General features: G+C 38.0%; 1 protein-coding gene and 1 pseudogene across 1 annotated transcript in view; one reads left to right on the plus strand and one right to left on the minus strand.

Moving 5' to 3' along the window:
• Positions 1 to 24,559, plus strand: part of NDUFAF2 (NADH:ubiquinone oxidoreductase complex assembly factor 2) — a 136,211-nt gene that overhangs the window by 107,211 nt on the left and 4,441 nt on the right. The gene's annotated exons all lie outside the window — the stretch shown is intronic.
• Positions 14,154 to 16,405, minus strand: LOC114224639 (bublin coiled-coil protein pseudogene; annotated as a pseudogene).

Genomic DNA, 24,559 nt, shown 5'->3' on the forward strand with positions numbered 1-24,559 from the left:
GTTTATAGTAGATAAATCTAGTGGATACCACCTTAACCAAGTGGTCAAAAGTTGTACCAAGTAGAACAACTTGACATCATATGTGCCCCTTGTGCAATGCACTGAGAATCAGACAATCTCATGTTGTATTTCTTAAAATGCATGATCTTTATCTAATCATGAGAAAAGAACTGGAAAACCTAAGTTGGAACACATTTCAGGTCATGTCAGTGTTATGAACATCAAAGAAAGACTAATCAACATGGCAACTAAATGTAATATGTGACCCTGGATTAGGGGAGCGAACTTAGCTATAAAGGACAGTATTGGGGTAATTAGCAAAGTTTGAACATGAACCATATATTAAATAATAGTATGATCTCAGGGTTAAGTCTCCTGAAGAAGAAAGAAGGATGCTGTTAAATTCTTTGTGAAAGTTTGAAAACCCAGCAACTTCTCTACCCAGCTGAGAACTGGGAGTTTATATATGGAAAAGGAAAAACAATATCCAGACAAGTTTGAGGGAAGAGGTACCAATCTGAAAATAGGAGTGATTGAATGAACATATACTTACTGAACGTAACGAGTGAGGTTGAATTATTGATAGCGTAATTCCGATACCTGGAAAATACACAGAATTTATGTATTATTTCCAAGGAAAACAAAGCTTAGGTAGGAAAAAGAAAAATAATCCTGGTATACTAGATAACTTACTTGTTATAGTGTGTATTCATAATCATATAAATATTGAATATTGATATACCACTATATTGAGAGTATTAAGCCTCAAGAAGGATGAGGTAAATCCTCATTTTCAATAGTAAGTTAATATACAGTGCTTAAATTTGAAAAGTAAAGAAGTGATAACATATGAATGTTATTTAGATATTGAGGAGGGATCAGGAGCAGAGTCTCCTTTATAGCTGTCAAACATTTTCATTTTCGTGACTCCCTTGTTTGGCCTGTGCCATAACCAGAGACATCAAGTGAAAGCATATAAAGTAGTTGTTTGGGGGGAGAGAGAACTATATTTCATAATAAGCTTTGTAGAACAATGTGGCCCCACAAATTATGTGAATATGTAACTTTGATTTAAAGAGAAGGATTTTAAAAAACACACAGTGCTGTAGATGAGAGGTAGCGAAGTTGTTCCCCAGAGTACCAGCAAGTAAATATTTCAGGTGTTGTGAGACCCAGTGTCATTGCTCGTATTTACTCGGCCATGGTAGTGTGAACGCAGTTACAGCGGGCAGTACGTGAACAAGCGAGTGTGGCTGTGTGCAGTGTAACTTTATTCACAAAACAGGTGGTGGGTAGATCCTGGTTTGCCAACCCCAGCTGTTGATGAGTGCTTTTCAAATTGGGATACCTCTACAGCTGAGAACACAGAGACTTTCAGTGGGATATGCAGGTATGGATCGCCTTAAAGACATTAATTTCCATATCCTCTCTTTCCGTATGTCGTCTTTCCTAAAAATGATCTGCCTGAGAACTCTTTCTGGTCTGCCAGTTCTCCTTTTTGACATCTTTCACAGTCATCTGTCTCCCACTTTTCAAAGGAAAGCTTACCCCTTGTCCCTGCTAAATCTTACTCTGGTGCATTGCCTTGGGGTTTAAAAATCTCCAGGGCACCAAACAGAGACTTGGAGACTGAATTTCTCCTGAGGGAGAGTCTCTTGAGACTAAAGCAGAGAAAGCTTCAGTAAAAATTACTGAAGGGGGCAACACATTATTTCAGACAGGTGACAAACTCATGGCAAGGATCTATGCCTTATAGTTTCTCTGTCTACCTAGCTAGCTACCCATTTATCTCTTTTAAAATTAAAATCCACAAGTGAAAAAGTTGTCATGGGGACATATAATAATACATTTATTTGAATTTAAAAACTAAGTTAGACTTTTCCTGACAGAGAGTAAGTCACATTTAGCTGATTGGGTTTGACAATGAGGACCGGCTTTGCCAATTAAGTTATATGGTTATATTTTCCGCAGATTGAATAAGTTAAACTGCAGCTCCAAGGCTTTGGCAAAAAACGTACTTAAAGGATGGATTCCATATGCAATAAACCGGAAAATACATCCTTTGCTATATTTAAGTGTCAGCTTAAATGTGCAAGATAGATACATGGTTTTCAAAAGTCTTAAGAGATACGTGTGCCAACAAATTTAGGAAATCACTGCTCCCATTGTTTATGGATATATAAAGGTGTAGTAAAAGTTTTAAAAACATGCATGAAAATGATAGACAAGAAATTGAGGGTAGTTATTACCTCTGGGGAAGGAGAATGTTGGGGGGAGGGGTCACAGTGTTTTATTGGTCATATCTGTAGTATTTTATTTTTTAAGCTGGATCATGGTCATATCTGTAGTGTTTTATCTGTGGTGTTTTATTTCTTAAGTTGGTTATAGCTGTAGTATTTTGTTTCTTAAGCTGGATGGTGGGCACATGGGTGTATATAATATTATTAACTATATTTATACACTTGAAATATTTTATTAAAAAAGAATACAATGAAACCTTGTAATCCTATATTTTAAGAGAACATGTTGGGTCCCTGATACAAAAATAAGATATTTAGAATAAACTGAAAACAAAATTCTAAAATACTAAAAGCACGTAAGGAGTTATCATAGCAACATGCATAAGAAACCATCAGTGCGTTGGGGCACCTTGGGTGGCTCAGTCGGTTAAGCTTCTGCCTTTAGTTCAGATCATAAGCCCATCATGATCCTGGGGTCCTGGGATCAAGCCCCTCATCTAGCTCCCTGCTCAGTGGGGAGTCTGCTTCTTCCTTTCCGTCTGCCCTTACCCCCTCTTCCTGTACTATTTCTCTTACTCCCTCTCTCTCAAATAAATAAATAAAATCTTTGAAAAGAAAACAATCAGTGTGGCTTAGTTTTTGGAATTCCTTGTTAAAACCCTAATGCTTATATATTTCTATTCATTCAGTTACTTAGTAAGCACCTGGTATGTGCTTAATAGCTACCATAATTTCCTTGTAGTCCTCTTTTGTATGTACCAGTCTGTCCTAGATATCATAACTCTGTTAAATTATGTTTACATTCTGGTTTTAGTATCTTTTTTTTTCCCTCTGCGAAAGCGAATTAGTCTGATTAATCTTTAAGATTGCAAGGGAAAATATTCACATATTGCCTTCAGAAATTAAATCTTATTGCAAGTTTACACAGGAACATTATGTCTTCAGTTGTGCAGTCATTCCAGGATCTTTGGTTTCCAAGACTAGAAATCCTTGAGCTTGATCAACATCCCATTCTTTAGTCACCTACTAGCATTTCTTCCTCCCCGAAGATGTTGTGTCTGGATGGGTTTACCACCATTCACAATGAAAAGTTCCTGTTGAGTGGGAGTTATGCCAGTCATTTGACCTCCCTCATGCCTAACGCATTTGTGCCTGTATTTGACCAGGCAAAGCAGCAGTCTTCTCCCCATTCAGGAGCACCTGAAGCTCTGCAGTTTATCCCTGCCAATATAATTATTGGGTACTTCTGTGACTCGGGCGTGGCCAGAGTTATGGTTTTACTTGTTTTTTTCCCATTGTTTGATTAAAAAATTAGTGTAACAATTTTAAAAACAGATAGTAAATTACCCCAAATCCTATGGCTGGTTGCACAACTCAACTTTAATAAGTCATTCACATATTGGTACATTATTGTAATTTGGGTATACATTTATTATTTTGTATTCTGATGTTTTCATTTAACTATCAAAAGAATAAAACAAGTACTTGAAACACAATAGCATAACACTTAGAGATGCCTTTTCTATATACCTTTTTTGATATTGATCTCTAGCTTTGTAAAAGCTGAGATGATATAAATTTGCCATGCTCCTCTAGAAAAATGTGGGAGGCTATGAAAGTGAATCACTTGAGCATTTTGAGCTCCTTGGAGTCTATACTCAATCATGAGCTACTATATCTCCCTTACTGTGTATTTATTAATTGTACAAGAAATTTTTATTCTAGTTTATGTTGTAAATCTGGTTTTCAAAATATTGATTTTAGGTAGGGCTTGCTAAAAGTAGCTCAAACTTCAAGCATCCCACCTTTCTCATTCTGAAAGGATTGCTTCTTATTTGCCTCTGTACAAAGCTGAGGTCTGAGTTTGAACTTAGTTTATCCTTAGCACATTTTTTTCTTCTATTTTGCTCTTTTATCTGACCTTTAAGGAGCGGAACAAAAAAGGTTTTTTTTAAAGATGTATATAAATAAAGTGCTATTATATATTATTTTTAGATATGCTTATGCTCAGTTTCTTCTGAGATTCATCATAACTTACTAGGTGCATATTAAAAAGTATACAGAATTAGTTCTGAATAGTTAACCTTCTGAGTCATATCATCAGTCACTAAAACATGTCCCATTTAGGTTTTAAAACTGGGCTTACATCCAGAGTGAAAAAGGTTAAGGGAGTTAAAATGAGGTCAGGGTTTTTTTGTTTTTTAATACACACTCTTTCTCAGTTATCTTACCAAAACAATTTCTTGTGATTTTTCTCTTATTCTTCCATGCTGGAAAAGTAATGATTTTTTTCACAATCTAAATTTAAAAAAAAAAATTGCTACTGATCACTTTTATCAGACGTTACTTGTTTTCTTTCAATGGGGGTAATAATGGTGCTTAGGAAGATTGTATTGGTATGTACCCTCTAGGATACCAAGCCACAGTTGACTGTCAGTTAGGTATGCCGGATTTTATTCTCCAATATTTATTATGGCAGTGATAAAATACTATATTAATTTGCTATGTGTATGTTGTTGATATGGTGATAAGAAATTAGGCATTTTATATAATTTTTCTGATATACATATGTTCATTGTGTTTTATGTATTCAAATATACTTAATTTCCTTCTCAAATATCACATTCTGTTGCTACTGTGATGCATTTTTTTTACCAGTATTCTAAAACATGAGCAAATGAATGTGTCATCTAGGGCAGGGTTTTTCAATTTATGTGCTACATTAGAGGGCTGTGAAATCAATTTAGTGGGTTGTAAGTATTTTTGCTTTTTAATAAAGTAGAAAAGAATATGGGAGAGGAAATACTAGCATATAAAACCTTACTAACAGTATTGTTTTCTGAAATTCTTGTTTCACATACATCTATGCGTATGTTTGTGTGTCAGTTGTAATGTAAAATGTATTTTTTACTGCAGTGGTTAATTTTTTTTAGATTATTTATTCATTTATTTTGCTAGAGAGTGCGCGTCTGGGCATGCACGCATGCACACACGCGAGCACGAGCTGGGGGGGAGGGGCAGAGGGAGAAGCAGACTCGCCTCTCAGCAGGGAGCCTGATGGGGGACTCAGTCCCAGGACCCTGGGATCATGACCTGAGTCGAAGGCAGACGCTTAACCAACTGAGCCACCCAGGTGCCCGCGATGGTTAATTTTTATGTGTCAAGTTGACCAGGCCATAGCAACCAGATATTTGGTCAACCACTAGTCAAGATTTTGCTGTGAAGGAATTTTTTTTTAGCTGATATGAACATTCAAATCAATAGATTTTGAGTAAAGCAGATTATCCTCCATAATGTGGCTGGGTCTCATCCAGTCTTAGTTGAGAAAAAAGACTGACATCCTCTGAGGAAGAGTGGATTCTGCCTGTAGATTCCTTTTGGACTCAGGCAACATCACCTCTTCACTGGGTCTCCAGACTGCCAGGCTACCAGGAAGATTTGGACTTCCTAACCTCCACAATTATGTGAGTCAGTTCCTTAAAATTAATCAATTCCCAGGGCACTCGAGTCCTGGGATCGAGCCCCGAGTCGGGCTCCCTGCTCAGCGGGAAGCCTGCTTCTTCCTTTCCCACTCCCTCCAACCCCCACTTGTGTTCCCTCTCTCGCTGTCTTGCTGTCTCTCTGTCGAATAAATCTTAAAAAAAAAAATTAATCAATTCCCCCATATATACACATATATTCATACACATACTATATATGCGTATAAATATATATGTACACACACATTCATACATATCTTATTGGTTCTGTTTCTTTTGAGAACGCTAATATACTTACTAAAGGTCATAGTACAAAAAGTTGAAAATTACTAATCTTGAGAGTAGTTTTTTAACCTAGTGACTGGTATATGTAAAATGCTTGGCCCTAGCTCAAGATAGGCATTAGATAAGTGATAGCTGCTGTTATTTTATTATTTCTGCTTGTTATTTTTTAAAGTCCAAAAGAATCCTAATTTGATGTGAAGTTATGTTGAAATATTTCTAAGTTCTGTACTCATTTAAACTGTCTTTTTTAAGAGATTAATCTGCATTTGAGAATAACGTTGTGGTATTTTGAATGTTTGCTTTATAGAAATTATTGTCAAATTTTCTGCTTTCCTTCTCCCCATTTGTATGGCCTCAGAGCTGCCTGCGTTTTTTCCACCATAATATTCAGAGCAGTTTAATATTTTTGAATTTGTGAAAAGATACTCTTTCTCTGTAGTTCAAGGTGATTTAAATCCTTTTTTTTTTTAAAGATTTTATTTATTTATTTGACAGAGAGAGAGAGAGAGCACAAGTAGGCAGAGAGGCAGGTAGAGGGAGAGGGAGAAGCAGGCTTCCCACCGAGCAGGGAGCCCGACGTGGGGCTCGATCCCAGGACCCTGGGATCCTGACCTGAGCCAAAGGCAGCCACTTAACCGACTGAGTCACCCAGGCGCCCCAAGGTGATTTAAATTCTTAGTCTCAGTGTAAGTGACAGACATAAAAGAACCTAGTATCACGTGCCTCTTGAGCCCTCCCTCACATCCTCTTGTCTTGCTTTACTCCAGCCTAGTTGCAGCTACCATCTCTCATAGGTGTCACGGTACTACAGCTCTGCTGAATAGCTTTAGCTTTCTGCTTTGACACTGTAGCATGAGATACCTGTGGGGAATAAGCCTGGAGATGTGTGAGGATTACCACACCAGGTGACCCTTGATCCATGGGGGATAGGAGCTAATGGATAAATGCTCCCTTTCTGCCCCGTGGGCAGACAGGTCAAGCACATTGAGACAGTTCAGGCACATTCAACATGACTCCTCAAAAGGTTCCAGCAGGAATTGGGTCCCAGAGTCCAGAGCACTGACCAGATCCAAAGCATACCTCTGGTTTGGCTTTCCTTCCCTCTTTCACTCTCTCTAGTATCTTACTCCTCTTCTCAGGGATCACTTGTTCAGCATCAGATTTATTGAAACCAAAATCGTTACCTATAGTAGACAAAATTGAGCCCAAAATTGAAATGGTCAGTACCTAGTAATTAAATTCATCAGGCCAACTGACTTTGTAACATGAGTGCACATTGGTCCTGTTGGCACAAAATAATATGTTCCTTAGAAATATTGAAGAGAAAGAGTATATGTAGGTCTATCAGATGTACTTGAAAATTTTGTGACCAAAATCATCTTAGTGGGATAAAATTCTGGGGTGTCATTCAGTACTTGCCCAGATACTTGAGAGACCCTGAGATTAATTTTTCAAGAACAGCTTGATTTGGCCTATAAGCATTATTGAAACTTAACTCATAGAGGAGTCCAATGATTTGGTTTCCTAGTAAGAATCCTGATTGTACTTTTCTAGCTTGATTGCGGAGTGACTATCTTACTGCTGCCCATCAGGGATTAGAAGCAGGCAACTCCTTTCCACATGGAACACTGCTAACAAACTGACCTTCTACAGAAGTATTCCTTAGATCGTCTTAGATTTGAACCTTTCAAAAGTGTGGCTGAAGGAAATTATGTCTAAAGATCTTCTAGGATAGAACTACCCAGCTGGTGAGCCAGAGCTGTATAGAGATATTCCCACAATACTGATGCTCTTAGTCCTCCATTGGCCATTTGCTTCCTTTTGTGAAAAATTGGGGCAAGAATTGCCTAAGGCCGCACTGTGCAATAGCAATATGTTAGCCACATATTTAATTTTAAATTTTCCAAAAGGCCCATTAGAAAAAATAAAAAGAAATAGGTGAAATTAATTTTAATAATGTATTTTATTTAACCCAGTATATCAAAATATTATCATTTCATCTCATTATTGACATATTTTGTTTTTAATACTAATCTTTGAAATCCAGTGTTTATTTTACACTTACAGCATATCTTTTTTTAAAAAAGATTTATTTATTTATTTGAGAGAAGGCCCGCGCACGACAGGGGGGGAAGGGCACAGAGAGAGGGAGACAAGCAGACTCCTGCTGAGTGGGGGGACATGGGGCTCAATTCCAGGACCTGAGATCATGACCTGAGCCAAAACCAAGAGTCAGGTGCTCGACTAAGTCACCCAGGCACCCTGCCTTAGGGCATATCTTAATTCAGACTAGCCGCATTTCAGGTTGTCAAAGCCGCATGTGGCCAGTGTTCACCATTGAACAATGAAGATCTAAGGGATATACTAGCCACCTCCTGTATCAAGTGAGATCATCAGACATATAGCTCCTCCCTCATTAAGTTCTAGCTTTTTTGTTTTGGGCTTTTGATTAGCGAGTGAAAAGGCTGGAAGATAATCACTTCTGAATCTGTTTGAAAGTGATTATTGAAGATGTTGGTTATTTTGCTGTTTATCTCTTATTTAGAATTCTCAAAACCAAATTCTTAATGGAATTATCTACCAGAAAAAAAGTTTTTTTTCCTCTCTAAAAGAATAAATATGTTTCCTTTTATTAAGTAAAAAGAGTTACATAATTTGTTTAGCTTTTTGCCCAGGCTATTAGGAAGCTTAGACGAAAAGGTACTGTTAAATCCCAGGAACTATATTAACACTTGTAGTTACCACGTATCGTTCCTCCTTTTCCCCATGATTTGACTTTTTTAACAATTTTCTTTTACTTCTACTTTCTTTTTTTTTGCACTTCTTCTTAACAGTTTTCTTTTACTTCTGAAAAAACTGATCCCTAGATTCATTGACTAAGTGAATACACTCTGGCTAGGGAAAGAAATGTAAGGGTCACCCAAATTATGAAGGATAGCTCCTTTACTTAGAATCAATGGATCATAGATGTTGACTGCTTTTACAAAATACCTTCGCAGTAACACCTAGGTTAGTGTTTAATTGAATAACTGGGTACTGTGGCCTAGCCAAGGTGACACGTAAAACTAATCATCACAGATGATAGTGCTTATATTTTGATAATTAGTTTTTAGTTATATTTTTTGTTGTAAAATCCGTTGGGTTTTTACCTGAAGCTAATGTAACATTGTGTGTCAGCTACACTCAAGTAAAAAAAAAAAAAGTTTAAAGAAAGATGTCTTTTAAAATAAATTTATCTAAGTAAGAAACTTAAAAAAAAAATCCACTGGGTTTAGAATGCTCTGGAATTTTGATCTTCAAATTGCTTGCCAGGAAAATATGAATATGACCCAGTGAAAAAATTTTACTCACAAGAATGTGATTAACCTTTTAGGTACTAGTATTTGGGCCATGATAATTTGAATCAGTCTTTTATTGTGTTTTTTTTTCTAGTTATTGGATATTTTACAATATGAAATTTCCTTGAACAAGAAACAACACATTAATCAGTGTTTTATTTGTACCTCTGTTTTCCAAGACATCTCAACTTAAGTAAGATTCTATGGGGTGCCTGGGTGGCTGAGTCGTTAAGCGTCTGCCTTTGGCTCAGGTCATGATGCCAGGGTCCTGGGATCGAGCCCCCAGTAGGGCTCCCTGCTTCGCAGGAAGCCTGCTTCTCCCTCTCCCCCTCCCCCTGCTTGTGTTCCCTCTCTCACTGTGTCTCTCTCTGTCAAATAAATAAAATCTTAAAAAAGAAAAATTCTGTGTCTTTAATACAACTACCAATATAAGAAAAACTTTTCTGGAGTTCAGATTCTTACTGGGAAATGAAAGACTTACAAATTTGCACATATTTGTAAAATTTAAGTACATTATCTTTTACTGATAAATGCTGCTGGCTAATTAACCCTTGGAGACCTTACTTCAAACAGGTTATCACAATTAGCAATGTAGGTGTAAATGTGAATCTAATTAGTCAGTTGGCTTAGCCTGTTTCTCGCTTAATGTCATGTCCATATGCTTTGCCTTTATAAACACATTGTATGAGAATTAATTTAAAAAAAAATTATAGAGGCGCCTGGGTGGCTCAGTTGTTTAAGCCTCTTCCTTGGGCTCAGATCATGATCCCAGAGTCCTGGGATCAAGCCCCACATCTAGTCCCCATCTAGCTCCACATCGAGCCCCACATCGGGCTCCCTGCTTCCCCCTCTGCCTGCCCCTCCCCCTGCTTGTGCTCTCTCTGTCAAATAAATAAATAAAATCTTTAAAAGAGAAATAAAAAAGAAAATTATAAAATATACCATATCTTCCTGACTCTGTTACTTTTTAAAGTAAGGAAGTCTGTGTGTAGAAAAAAAAAAAAAAGACTTGAGGGGCGCCTGGGTGGCTCAGTTGGTTAAGCGACTGCCTTCGGCTCAGGTCATGATCCTGGAGTCCCGGGATCGAGTCCCACATCGGGCTCCCTGCTCAGCAGGGAGTCTGCTCCCTCTGACCCTCTTCCCTCTCATGCTCTCTATCTCTCGTTCTCTCTCTCTCAAATAGATAAAATAAAATCTTTAAAAAAAAAAAAAGACTTGAAGGAAATGTAAATACAAATGATTTGGGTGGTGAATTGATTTTCTTCTTTATACTTTTATGTATTTTATGAATTTGCTACATAAAGGAAATATTTCTCTATAATCAGAAAATATTTAACTTTTAAAAAGGAAATTAAAAATGCCAGCTCAGTGGTTTCTAGTGATCTGACAGGTGGTGCCAAAGGTACGCAATGAGAAAGAGCCCACCTTAATACCCACCTTTGGCCATTGGGATTGTGCCTTGACTTCCTTAACTTAATAGCTGTCTCTCGTGTGTTATTTACCTAAAATCTTGAGGCTGTTTTATTTGTAGCTTTAAAGTAACAACTACTCTTTGTTACCACCACAAAAGTCATTTCAGTTCAACAAATATTTATAAAGTGCTGCCATGTTCTGTTTATCAGGTAATTAACATTTTTCCTGTGTTTACCTAGCAAGACTGTTTATATAAATTAACTTTCACTCTTTCTTGCATTATCCTTTATATACTTATTTTTCTGTATCTACATCTTTGAATGAATCTCCAGTTTCTGAAGATTTTTATTCAAATGTCAAATTATCAAAGAATTTCTGTTCTGGATATATTACTGTCTATGGTGGTTCTCAATTTTTATTTTTATTGTTATAATTTATAAATCTTTTCATCCTAAACTTTCTCTAAATAATTAGTAATATTCGTATCTTTGATTTAGACTGTCTAGACCTGTCAAATGTAGACTGTCTCTAGTCTAATACATTAGCCTTTTAGCTACATGTGGCTATTATAATTTGAAATAAATTTCTTTTTATATTAAAAAGTCATGCTTTTTTCTTTTATTTGTATTTAAATTATGAAAAACATTAGGTTAAATAATTGATTGCTTTTCATCTTTAATGTATGAAGTTCTTGGTACACAGTAATAAAGTTAAATGTTTTCTGAATGTTTCTGAATAGATATAAGGTGAAATGTTAAAGAGGAAAATAAAGTTTTTTGTTCTTTCTTCTTTTAAACTACTTCTAGCTTTTCTAGAATTACCTGTTTAGATAGTCTCTCTTCTTTAGACAGGGACAGGGTTTTATTTCAGTGAGGACTGATAAGCATAACAGTTCAATAATTGTCCCAACACTAAGTTAGACTAATTGCATTATCTATGGTCACCAAATTACAAGATAGTTTATCATAAAAATATTTAATTTCATATGTGTTTGTTGAAAATAACCTCACGAATAAGATTTTCTATTGGATGAATTCCAAATTTTCATCACCAGATGGATATTTTTACCAAGAAATGTATATTACATAAAAATTTAAATGCAATAATTATAAAAGCCATAGCATATTATCACACTAGAGTGATATCTGTTAACAAAATTCATTTGTGTATTGAAAAAATATTTGCATGTCATAACTCCAGTGATATATTCATTGAAGATTAGTACATTGCATGGATTCACCTAAGAAAACATCTCCTATTTCTTAGTAAACCCAAAAGGGCAGGCTGATTAAATGGGAGAGATATAGCAATAGGAAGCAGGCATCTGTTTGCTTACATTCAGTAGTGATGTTATTTGTTGTACTAGAATTCAGGCCTCATGAGAGCAGGGACGAAGTTTTGTTCCCTGCCTTATCTACTACAGTACCTGGCTCAGAGTGGGTTCTCAGTAGTATCGTGTGACTTACTATGTGAAAAAGTGAAAGAGAGGACTCCGGCCTGTGTCTCTTTCTGAGAGCTCTAAGGAGGCCAGTTTCTTCTCTGCTCTTGATTTCATTTTGTCTTTATTTTTATTTCTTAGTGATCTTTTTGCTGCTCTCCCCCACCAGTTCCCATGAGGATTCTCACCCACCTTGTTTCTTCATCTTCCTGTCCCCATCACTGCTGGGATATCCCTGAGCCTCTCTTTCTCCTGGCACCAAACCTAAAGGAAGCCTGGCTCCTAGGCAACCACAGATGCCCACTTGAGCTTACATTTGCTTGCTCACCTGATTGCCTGAACTTTAGAACTCACTCTACAACCTTAATTAATATTCTAGCCTTTTCATTTCCTCTTAGAAGAAAAGATGTTACTCTTCCTCCCTTTTATTGTCCTTCCTTCCCTCAATGTCATTTGGTTAGTTTCATCAGCTACTACTCTTCTGGGAATTCCACTCTCCTCTCAGTATAATTGCTGTAGGCAGTCCTGTCTGTGGGTGTTACTCCAATTGCATAAAGCGATTGTTACTGTTACTGCTAGTGTAGTGGTGGTGCTTTTTTTTTTAATTATTTATTTATTTATTTGAGAGAGTGAGAGATAGAGAGAGAAGGAGGAGGGGGAGTGGCAGTGGGTGAGGGAGAAGCAGACTCCCCACTGAGCAGGGAGCCAGATGTGGGGCTTGATCCTGGAACTCCAGGATCATGACCTGAGCCGAAGGCAGACGCTTAACTGACTGAGTCACCCAGGCGCCCCATGGTGGTGCTTTATGTGACTGCTGCAATTCTAGTTGGCCACATGGTCACCTTCTTCTGCCCCTTACCACTAGCCATCACTTTCCAAGCCCGTGTTCCTATTTTTTCTACCTTCTCCCAACTCTTAATGGGAAGGGAAGTGCTTGGACCATCTTTGGAGTTGGGAGGAGTGGAGTCCTGGGTTCCATTTGAAGGGACTGAAGGTCACCCATCTACCTTCCTATAGTACCTCTGTCTCTTTGGGGAGGCAGCACCAGCAGCCCCTCTGAAATGCCCCACAGCCTGTTTTCAAGTTTTAGTCAGTCATAGATGCTATAGATGATGTATCATGACTCTACCGTGTATTTTTATTGCATATATGTTACACTGTGGTTAAATTGTATCCTAGGCAGGGAATATAAATATCACTGAAACACTATTTCTCTGGGGGTAAGAAAATGTTTTAGGTCCAAAATAACTGATCAATTATTAAATTTCCTTACCTTGATGCCTTCCAAAGTTAGGAATTTTGTATTTGGGTAGTGATATATTTTAAGTCAAATACTCACTGGTTGACAAGTGAAAGGTACACAAAGAAAAAATAATTTTTTCTTAATTTTCAAAAGGACAAGCTGAGGAGTGCTTGGATGGTACAGTTGGTTAAGCATCCGACTCTTGGTTTCTGCTCAGGTCATGATCTCAGAGTCGTGAGATTGAGCCCTCTGCCAGGCTCTGCGCTCAGCGCCGAGTCTACTTAGGACTTTCTCTCCCTCTCCCTTTGCCCCTCTCTCCACCATGCTTGCGCTCTCTCTCTCTCTCTCTCGCTCTCTGTCTCTCAGATAAATAAATAAATCTAAAAAAAAAAAAAGGACAAACTGAGTCATCTTTACCAAACTGGTTTTATTCATTCATTCATTCATTCTTTCTTTCATTTATTGGCCTGTTTAATGTGGCTGCTCAAGGCCTGGGCGGAGTGGCGAGTGCCCTGGAATTGGGCAGATAGGCAGAGTGGGTGGTTTGCAGGCCCACACCTGACTACAGGAGGGGATGCAGAGTGGTGGGGACTGGCCTGGGCATGCCAAGGAGAGAGTACCAAAAGGGCGGCCCAGGCAGGCAGACCCACCAGGGGAACCTGTAGTCCAGCCCTTGAAAAGATATCTAAGCCAGGTAGTAAGGTCTCAGGTCAGAGCCTAGCCCAGGGAGGCAGGGTTGGAGCTAGTTGGGGGCTCCAAGAGCCTGGGACTGGCATCCCTAAGGGCCTCCTCGAACTGGAACTCAAGGGGTGTCTGCCGGTCAGACTCAAGCAGCTCCTGGAGGTGGGCGTGGTGGTGGTCGTTCTTCTCCAGGTGCTCCAGCCAGGAGTTGGTCTGGCCCAACGTGGAGTTAATGGCAGCATATTCTTCCTCCTCGAAGCCATCATCCTCGCTATGTGCACCCACCTCCACTGTCATGCCCAGGTCCTTGGGACCCGACAGTGCTGGCTCAGGGCACCTCAAGGGCCATGTTGCGTTCCAATGCAACCACAGTCACACTGAGAGCTGGTACCCTCACACTGGTTTTAAAAAACCAGTACAAGCTTCCAAGAGTATAAATAAATGTGTACCTGTCTTTTCTCACTTTTGAAGTTATTAAGGCTTTTCCAACATTATGTAGAGAACTTTAAGCCAGTTCAAATCAAAATTTATTAATGATGGAATATGATTTATCCTTGATTACTAGCTATTTAAGTTTAGATTTGACTTTATAAGACAATTACAAATTGCAGAGTTAATGTTTATTCATTAGTCCATACAGTGCATATACAGAGCCAAATTTATTCATTCCACAGATAGATATTGAGCATCTATTACATCCTAGGCATCGTTTTAGGCAATGAATGTGGGGGGAAAGAGGGGAGAAGGTAGGTAGAAAGGGCAGTCAAAAACCCTTCCCTTACAGACGGCAAAATATTTATGCATTTGCCCTCTGTCTTAGCAATCTAACTTCTAGAAATCTACTCCAAATTATCTGATGAAATAAGTAATTTATCATAATTCACAGGGCTATTTGTAATAGCAGTAGTAAATACGGCATATGGAAAGGCTAGAAATAACCCAAATGTCTGTTAATAAGCCATAATATGCCACTCACTGGGGGCTGTCGGCTCAGCACACTCTCCGTAGCTGGGAAGCAAGTCCTGTCTTGAAGTGGGAACCGATCACAGTATTTCCATATCCATATCTGCCATGGGCAAGTTCGGGTTTTGTTCTAAGGACCCATTAAAGTGTTGTTAGCGGGAAGTGGCGTGAAAGGTCAGTGGTTGCTCTGGACACTGAATCCTAGAGGACCAAGGAGACCTATTAGGAGAGTGATCTAGACAAGAAATGCTTTTGCCAAGGGAGATGGAGAGACCTGCGCCGCTCAAGATACACTTTGGAGGAAGAATTGGTAAGATTTAGTGCTAGATGGAGGTAGGAGGCAAGGGGAGTATAGGAATAATTTACTAAATGTGCACAGCTGTGTAAGGGAGGCTGATTTGGCTGCTGCTGGCTAAAGTGGGCTACTTCGCAGCACAAGGACATCCCAGTAACCCCTCGCCTTCTCCAGATCCTGTGCACTGGTGTGTGTTTGGTATGTCAGGGAGGCTACTTTGAGAGTATGGTAGTTCACTTTCAGGGCTGCCAACCAGTTAGCTGGATGCCCCTCTAGATACATGAGTGCAGCGCGGCATCACCTTGGAGCTTGTCTGTGTCTTAGCATGTGAAGAAAGGCAACAGGGTGAGTCCCGATTGAAGTGAAGCAAAGCAAAGCTGCCAGAGATTAAGGCAACACTGTAGTCAGGCAGCACTATACTGAGGCCCGCGGTTTGCGGAGCTCTGTGTGGGGCTTGCTGAGAACTGTGCAAGGCAGTAATGAGTAGTGGAAAGAACATGGTGGAAGCAGACGCTTCTGTCTCAAGTCTAGGTTTATTGTGTGACCCTGAGCTAATCTTCTGAGCCTCACTGGTCTTGGATGTATTTAACTTAAAATGTCCATTAGACATCCAGGTGAAGACATCAGTTAGATAGTTGGATAGTGTATCATTCTGGAGCTTGGAAAACAGGCCTAAAAGTATAAATTTGAGATTTTCCGGCATATGTAGACAGTATTTAAACTCCTAAGATTGGAAACGATTACTTAGGCAGAGAGTATAGAAAAAGGGGCGAACCTCAAAGTGAGTCCTGAAGCACTTCGGTATTTGAAGGTTGGGCTGAGAAGGAGCTAACGGTTTGATGCATGATATTTGGGTGTGTTACAGACATCTCAAATTCAGTATGTCTAAAACAGAATTCCTCTTCTCCCCTGTTTCCTCCCATGGTTAATGGCATTACCTGTCAGCTGTCGTCATCAGAGACTGGGGGACTGTCCTGGTCTGGTTCACCACCACATCCTTGGTGACCAAGACCTTTCTCATTTTGAACATCCTCACAATCTGTCTTTTCCCCTCCTTCTCACTACCTGTCTCGGTTCCTGCCTTAATGACGTCTCAGTTCTGTTTCTGCAATAGCATCCTCTCTGATTTCTCTATTCCAGTCTCACCTCCCTCCGGTCTAATTTTTATAGTTGCTAGAATCATTTTTTTTTTTTTAATGTGGTATAAACACGTAGGCCTCCTGCTCTCTTTGCCAGATTTTGCAGACAAAAAAGACAGGGCACCTAGTTAAATTTTAAGCTCCAAACCAACGATGAATAATTGTAAGGGTAAGTATATACCCTACAATATATAAGAACTATGTATACAAAATAATTATTTGTTGTTTATTTGAAATTCAGATTAACTGTGCATTCTCCTCCTCTTTTATCTGGAAATCCTACTCTTGCTTCACAGTCAAAATATTTTACCATGGCTTTCGGGATAAAAGCTAAATGTCCTAACATCGCATTGTAAGAGTCAGCATGTTCTCACCCCTGCAAGCCATATGACCTGCTTCTAGTGTTCTGAATTTGTGGTGCTGCTTTCCTCCTCCGAACCTACCTGTGAGCATGTACTCACCTCTTCCCAGCATGCCTCCTCTGTTCTCAGTTGTCTGGTTCATTCCTGTTGTTGAGACTCGGACCTCACCCCCTCTGGAAAGTCATTTCTCACCCCCTCCTCCCCGCTCTGTGGATAATAATAGGAACACCAGCTTTTCTTCTGCAATCTCAAAACATTCTTTGCTTAATATTGTCACAGAATTTATCATATTGTAATTTCATTAATTGTTTAACCCATCTCTCTTCTTTAGATTGTGAGTTCCTTAAGTTTGGGCTAAAGATTGTGTCTTCTCACTCTGTCCTTGGCACATAGTGGGCTTTCAATATCTAAATGAACCAATGAATGAGCAAATGGGAAAGTAGGAAAGAACTCATAAGCATTAGCCACAAAACTGACCATTGGTGTTTACCCAGCTCTTCCCTACGTTGACTCCTAGATGAGTCTATGTTGCAGCAGGCAACCTCCTTTGTTTTCCTCTTGGCCCCCAAGGAAGCTTCTTAAGAGCAGAAGCCAGGTTTTGTTCTCTGTATCCCCAGGCCCTTGAATTGTAGGTGATCATATATATTTATTCAATGAAAGAAAGAATGAAAAATGCATGAATGAAGGAGTATATTGTGTAGGGCCACAGGTTTATTGTCCCTTGCATCAAAGGAAAGTACCTGTGCATTAGGTCCTGGGGCAGGTAACCTCCCTCCATGGCTATGACATGTTGAATTCTTCCTCCCAGCTCCTTTCCTTCCCTCCGTCAACCTAGGAGAGAAGAACTGTTTCCTCCGTACAGCGGCTGGCATATAACAGCTCAATAAGTGTTAGCAGTCCTTCACAGATGGAGCCTCCTTTTTCCTCCAGGGCTCCAGCCTCTGCCCTTTCTTCCCCACTCTAGGAGCCCAGGCCTGACAAAGCCATGGGGACCTGACATTGCTTCTCTCCCAGGGATAACGGGCTTCCCCACTTCTCACACAGGGGAGCAAGGCTTTCTTTGTCTTCCACCAGGGCAGTGCAATTAAATAGGACTAAAGTTAAGTGAGTCTAATTATTTTTTTTTATTGTTTAACTGCTGTATTTCTTTTTCAGTTAAGTAATTGTATCTTTATGCTCAAAGGTCTTTTTTTCATATAGATGGAAGTTCATATATTTTATTAAAAGAAATACCACCTGCAAAACTATTAATGACTTGAGCTCTGTGATTAGTTCCTTTTAGTAACATTTTGAGATGTAATAATTAATCTGGCTCAAGTTCAAAGACAAAACTCAACACCAGAAATTCCTAGCCAGCAAAGAATATAAACAAATCTTAACAATTGTTCCCCTTAAATAACAAAAATCATTGAGATCAACTTGCAATTAGAAATGTTTTTTTTAAATGCAGAAGAGAAGTTCAAGAAAGCGTGTCAAAACAACAAAACTCAGTCTGCATTTTCATGATTGTAATTGATCAAAGTCTGTTTGCAATAGATTTGAATGTGAATAAATTAAATGTGACATTGATTTGGCAGAGGCACACTAGTGATTGGCAAGAACACATAGCAAGAGCAGCTTCTGCTGCAGAACTTGCTTGCTTGTTGTCTCATTCTAATAGATTTCTTAGCAACCTGGTGCTGTCATACTAACCTAAGTGGTGTCATTTATTTACCCTTTTGGTTTCTGATCCCATCCAGCCAAGATTTGGTTCATTTTTGATTACTAATCTAGCAGACATTGCCTTGGGTTTGGTACAGAGTACCTTTTGGTGACTGACCTGTGTACCTCCCTGCTTTTTTTTCTCTCTTTCATATATTGAACAAACGTGATCTAATAACTTTTTTCCCATCCTGGCAGTTCAACTTGTAGAACTAGAAAATGTAGTTTAAATCAACAATTTGGCAATATTTTCAAGCTTAGGCATTGCTATCATATTTATTAGGCCTGAATTATTTCGTGGTATGTTACAAAAATGACACTGTAAAAAGAGTATCCGGCTTGGAACATTCTGAAATAGTTGTACACCAAATTCCCATTATAATTATGTTGATTGTAGGGTGGAGGGAAGTGGCATATTCTGGAAGGCTACTTTCTGGATGAGACCACTGTATAGTAACCAGATGTGTATGGTTTGGGGACCTGGCACATACTTTCTGCCAAATTTTCACTTATAATGTATTTACTAAATCTTTCGTATTCTTCAAAATGTTTTTTCTTAAATTAACCAAAGGCAGGATGCTTATACTTTAAAATTTTTAATATTCATTAGAATAAAAAATATGTATGTACAGTTTAAATTAGAGAAAGAAATTAATGGAGCTGTCAAAGTCAAATGTATTTATATTATATATAGCACATGTGTGGCAAGAGGGGAAAAACATATGAATTGGGGAGATGTACTTACTAAATATTTTAGAAAGTTCATCTCTTTCCAAGACCAAAACTTTCATTTTATCTTCATCTTACGTGCACTTTGAAAAGCATATACCTAGATCCAGTAGTTACTAAAATTATATTTATATTACACTTTTGCCACGAATATATTGCTAATTTATAACTTCAAATTAAAGCTTTTAAAGACTTCAGTTTCTTTTTTTCTTGTATGTAATACAATTTGATCATTATGAAATGGGCATGGTTCTAATCCCACAGAAGACTTGAAAAAAAATCTAGTGACATGGCCAATTTTATCATTATGCATAAGACTGACTCCTACGTCTTTGCTTGCTCTTGAATTTAATAAACTTTCTAACAATAAAGAACTGTTTAATTTACTTTAGACTGTATTTAGATTTTATCTTGAGATGTGTTTTGTACTTAAGTTTGAACATAGTTATATATGGTATACTTGAAATTCACAAGTAGTTGAAACCAAATGGAGACCATTTATAAATACTGAACTCCAGAGAAGCGTGGAACCAGAACATCAAAGGAGCATTGGGTTATGATATGCATGAGTATTGTGCCTGCCTTTTTTCTTAGCTGGATTTATAGCACTTTTAAAATAAACATTATAATTCCCTAATAAAGGACTTACCATTGGCTCTGATCCATCTATAGGAAAATTATCAAATAATTTTGAAATCTGTTATTATGGAATTTTATATTTAACAGACATATCACACGATCGGCATGATATATATGTATATAGAGAATATTACTGAAACACTCCTTGATAGAAGTAGTCTCAGTTGAAATAGGGTTAGGGGATTAGGATCTTGAATTATCATGAAACTATTATTTGCTTTTATTTATACATATGGCACATACAAAGAAATTTAAAAATACTAGTGACATTTTATGTATCTTAAATTAGTAATAATGAGTAATTTGTAATTTGTATTTACCGTCCCTTGTTTACTAGATACATATGTAAAAACAGATAATATTCCTAAGATGTTTTTGTATGTATGCTTAGATCGTATCCAAATATTCAATTCCATTTAATAGCATAGACTCAGAATTGTTCATTCCCACACCTCTGGTCCAAGTGTGGCCCCAGAGATGGATACCTGAAAAATCTTGAGTAACCTTTTTGACTCACTTAGATATTTCTCAGCCCTTCTCTGCCCATACTTGCTGAGTAATCTAAACTTTCTTGCAGCTTTCTTCACCAAAGAGCACTTACAGTCAGCTCTCTTCCTTCTCTGAGATACTAGAGTGGAGTTCCAAGGTTCAAGTTTTCGTTGCCTCAGTTTCCATAATCTCTCCCAAGGCGTCATTACAGAGATGTCTTGTCCTATCCTGCCATTTGTTTTACCTCTTTTTTTTTTATGGTTCTAATATTCAGTTCTGTTACCTAACACCTCCCCCAGGTATAACTGTGTATTAGAGCTGATTTCTACACCATCTCAAAAAATTCATGTATACTAGAATTTGCATAAGGGACTATATGATTGAAGTGGGATTATATCATGGCTAAGGTCTATGAGCTGTAAGTCAACATGTCAGTAGATTCCATTTTCAAGCTTTTTTCTGTATCTTATTAATTAAAAAAAAACTTTCAGTCTGTTTTCAATACCACACTTAGCAGTTTGCAACACTGAGTACAGTACTACACCTACCAAAAGGGCTCTTAAGCAGAGCTTAGGCAAGAAGTGGCACTGGAAAGGACTTGAGCTATACCTTTTGGGGCTTGAGTTCACATGGTTGAATTAATGAGTTGTACACAGTAAATAATCATTAACTTGACTGTGCTAAAAACAAGGCATCCAGAGCTTTTCCTTTTTTAAAAAAAGTCTTCAATGTAATCCTTCACGAACAATGGTAATGTATAATATGACATGGAAAAATACATAAATTCAAACATTTAATACATAGTACTTTTTACAACTGAATTTGTCTCTTTTCCCGGTATCAAGGCTCCATAAAAAAGTCTAAGCTAATTTGCTCCAACTGAATACCCTGCTGCCTGTTGAAATGAAGATTGTCACAGAATAGTCATTCATTAACAGTATATTTAGGGAAAGTTCTGAAATAACAGATTTTGCTATAGCTCATGCTTTCTCTGTTTTGAGTATGGTTTCTTTTCTTCCTTGAGCTTAGTTAAAAATGATATCCTTCAATACTTCACTCCCGGGACTCTTAGATGTGACTTTCTCAGAATGGGGTTGACCTCATGCATGACTTTCTGACTGTCAACTCCACTGGGCTCAGCCTCAGATGGAGGAGGGCCATTGTTGACATTACTGCTTCAAATCCCAGGCCAGGGAAGCCAGGACAATGGCGTAGGACGTGGAACGCTTGGTGGGCTGAGGCTCTTTGTTGGATAGGAATAGAGAGGGAGTAAGGCACTGTCTTCCTCCTGCCTAGTGCTATTAATTTGAGGGCTGCATATAATCACAACAGTCCCATTGCCTTCAGGCTGTACTTCTCATCAAAGATAACTGATATCTTTGCAAGCCTTAAGAAGACCTTTTGGTGGTGGGCGCCTGGGTGGCTCAGTTGGTTAAGCGATTGCCTTCAGCTCAGGTCATGATCCTAGAGTCCCGGGATTGAGTCCCACATCGGGCTCCCTGCTCAGCGGGGAGTCTGCTTCTCCCTCTGACCCTCTTCCCTCTCGTGCTCTCTCTCTCTCATTCTCTCTCTCTCAAATAAACAAATAAAATCTTAAAAAAAAAAAAAAAAGAAGACCTTTTGGTGGGGGTACAATCATGATAAGCCTCAAAATCCAAAGCAGTAGTTTCCATGGACAGTATGATGAAACTCCTCATGTGCTCAAGGAATGTCCAGTGGGTGACATAAAGTTCCAGGGCATCAAGCAAGTAGCAGAGTGTCCACAAATAGCGTTTTTCTGTGCAGTGAGGTCCTCCACTCTGGTCATTTCTGTCACTGTTCCTTCTGTTATATAGATTCAAGTTTTCATCTTGTATCATTTTCCTCCAGCCTGAAGTACTTTCTTTAATGTTTCTTATGGTAGGGGTTTGTGATAAATTCATCCTTTTTTGTCTGAAAATGTTATTATGCCTTCATTTTTGAGGGATATTTTCACTTCATATAGGATTTTATATATTTTAATATATTTTATGTACTAAGTTAGTAGTTTTTCTTATCCTTCAGCACATTAAAGCCAATCCATTTTTTTATACCTTGTATTCTTTCTGGTGAGAACTCAATAGTATTTATTTTTCTCTTCTATAAATAAATCTTTTTTTCTGTACCTGATTTTAAGATTTTATCATTAGCTTTTAGCAATTTGATTTTGTGTGTTTGGTTTTTATATTTCTCCTGTTTGGAGTTTTTTTGTTTTTGTTTTTCTGGGTTTGTGGGGGTTTTTTTGTTTGTTTGTTTTGTTTTGTTTTTTCTAGTTTCTTAGATATATAGATTTATGTTTGTCCTTTTGGAATATTTTTACCCATTATTTCCTCCCCTTCCTGTTTCCTGTGACCCCACTTACATGTTAGACTGCTTGATATTATCCCACAGCTTAGTGAGGCTCTAGAACAGTTTTTAAGCTTTTTTCTCCTCCCTCTTACATCATTTTGGATGGTTTCCATTGCCTTGTTTTCAGATTCATTTTTCTTTTCTTCTGCAGTGTTTAATTTGCTGTTAGGCAAATCCATTATGTTTTTCACTTGATATATTGTATTTTTCACCTCTGTAAGTTCCATTTGGTTCTTCTTAGTTTCTATTTTTCTCTTTATGTTCATTTTTCTTTTATGTCTTTGAACATATTTATGTAGTTGTGATAAGTCCTTATATTTCTCACATAATTATGAAATATTTTCATGATTTCTATCATGTTTGGTTCTGTTTCTGTTGACTGGGTTTGGATCACACTTTCCTTCTTCACTTCTTGACTGGATGATGAACATTGAAATAGTATATTGCTTACAGTCTGGGTTTTGATGTCCTCCTTTTAAAAATGTTGAGTTTTGTTCAGAGGATATGAAATTACATGTTAATCAGCCCAAACTTTTGGAGGCTTATTTTTAAGTTTTGTTAGGGTGGATCGAGCACTGGTATCCAATAGGAGTTTCTAGTCACATTTAGCTACTAAACACTTGAAATGTGTCTTGTGCAGTGGAGGAACTGAAGTTTTAATTTATTTTAATTAATTTAAAATCTGTGGCTAGTGGCTACTGTATTGGACAATGCATGTCTAGCTTTACCTCTGCTCTCATGCCAGTTTATCCTTACTCCTAAAGAGTGATCTTTCTGAAGTCTTTATACTGAATACCCTGTGTGTTCAGTGAGGCATCTCTGGCTGATTAGAACTTGAATGTCTTTTATTCTCATGCATGTTCCAGCAGTTACTCAGTTTACAACTCCTTAGTAGTTATTCCTGGCCCTGTAGCATCTCACCCTACCCTCATATAGCTTAATAATCAGCAGAACACTTAAGTGCTCCCCTATGCAGATTTCTAGAACTTTTTTTCTGTGTATTGTGGTATTCTGCCCCACAAATTCTGGCTTCCTCGGCCTCTGTAACCAACTTCTCTATCTCTTTAGCACAACTTCTGCTTGGGTTCTCCCACCCTATGCAGCAGCCCCTAATATGTCTCCAGGCAGAAAGCTGAGGTAATACAGGGCTTACCTCATTTGTTTCCCTTCTCTCAGGAATCACAGTACTGTACTACCAATTGTTTAATATCTGAAAAGTTTAGTACTTTTTATTCAGCCTTCTAGTGGTTTATGGCAGAAAGACTAATGTGGAACCAGTTACTCCATCTTGTTCTCAAGCCAGTAGATTATGTTTTACTAACACCTCTATCCTCAATCAAGTGGTAATGATTGCTGCCTTTGTCGAGGGCTGTGGCACATTAAAACAGTGAAGATTTTTCAGTTCAGCAAAATCACGAACTTTGTCTGTTCTTCATAAGAATAGCCATTGATATGGGGATTCTGCTACTTACGTTTTCACAACAAATAGTTATTCAGTGTTTGTCACAAAATAGTGAGTTAAAATTCTAATTACTTATACAGCGTAAGTATTGAAGAAACTTTTATTTCTACTCTGAAGTAAAAAAGAGGGATGGATATAAATTTGGTATGTTTATTTTTTAATGAAGTGGAATAAATAATCTACCCGTTTATCCACTATCTAAAGTCCACTGTTTAAAAATTCACCCTGTACCCTCTTCTATTGTCTTATCACTGCTCGGCAACCAGTTCTTCCCCAGTCCTTACAACAGCCCATGA

Source organism: Eumetopias jubatus, unplaced genomic scaffold, assembly GCF_037043125.1.
Source record: "Eumetopias jubatus isolate StellerSeaLion01/CBP00866 unplaced genomic scaffold, mEumJub1_p1.0 scaffold_5, whole genome shotgun sequence".
NCBI classification, from domain to species: Eukaryota; Metazoa; Chordata; class Mammalia; order Carnivora; family Otariidae; genus Eumetopias; species Eumetopias jubatus.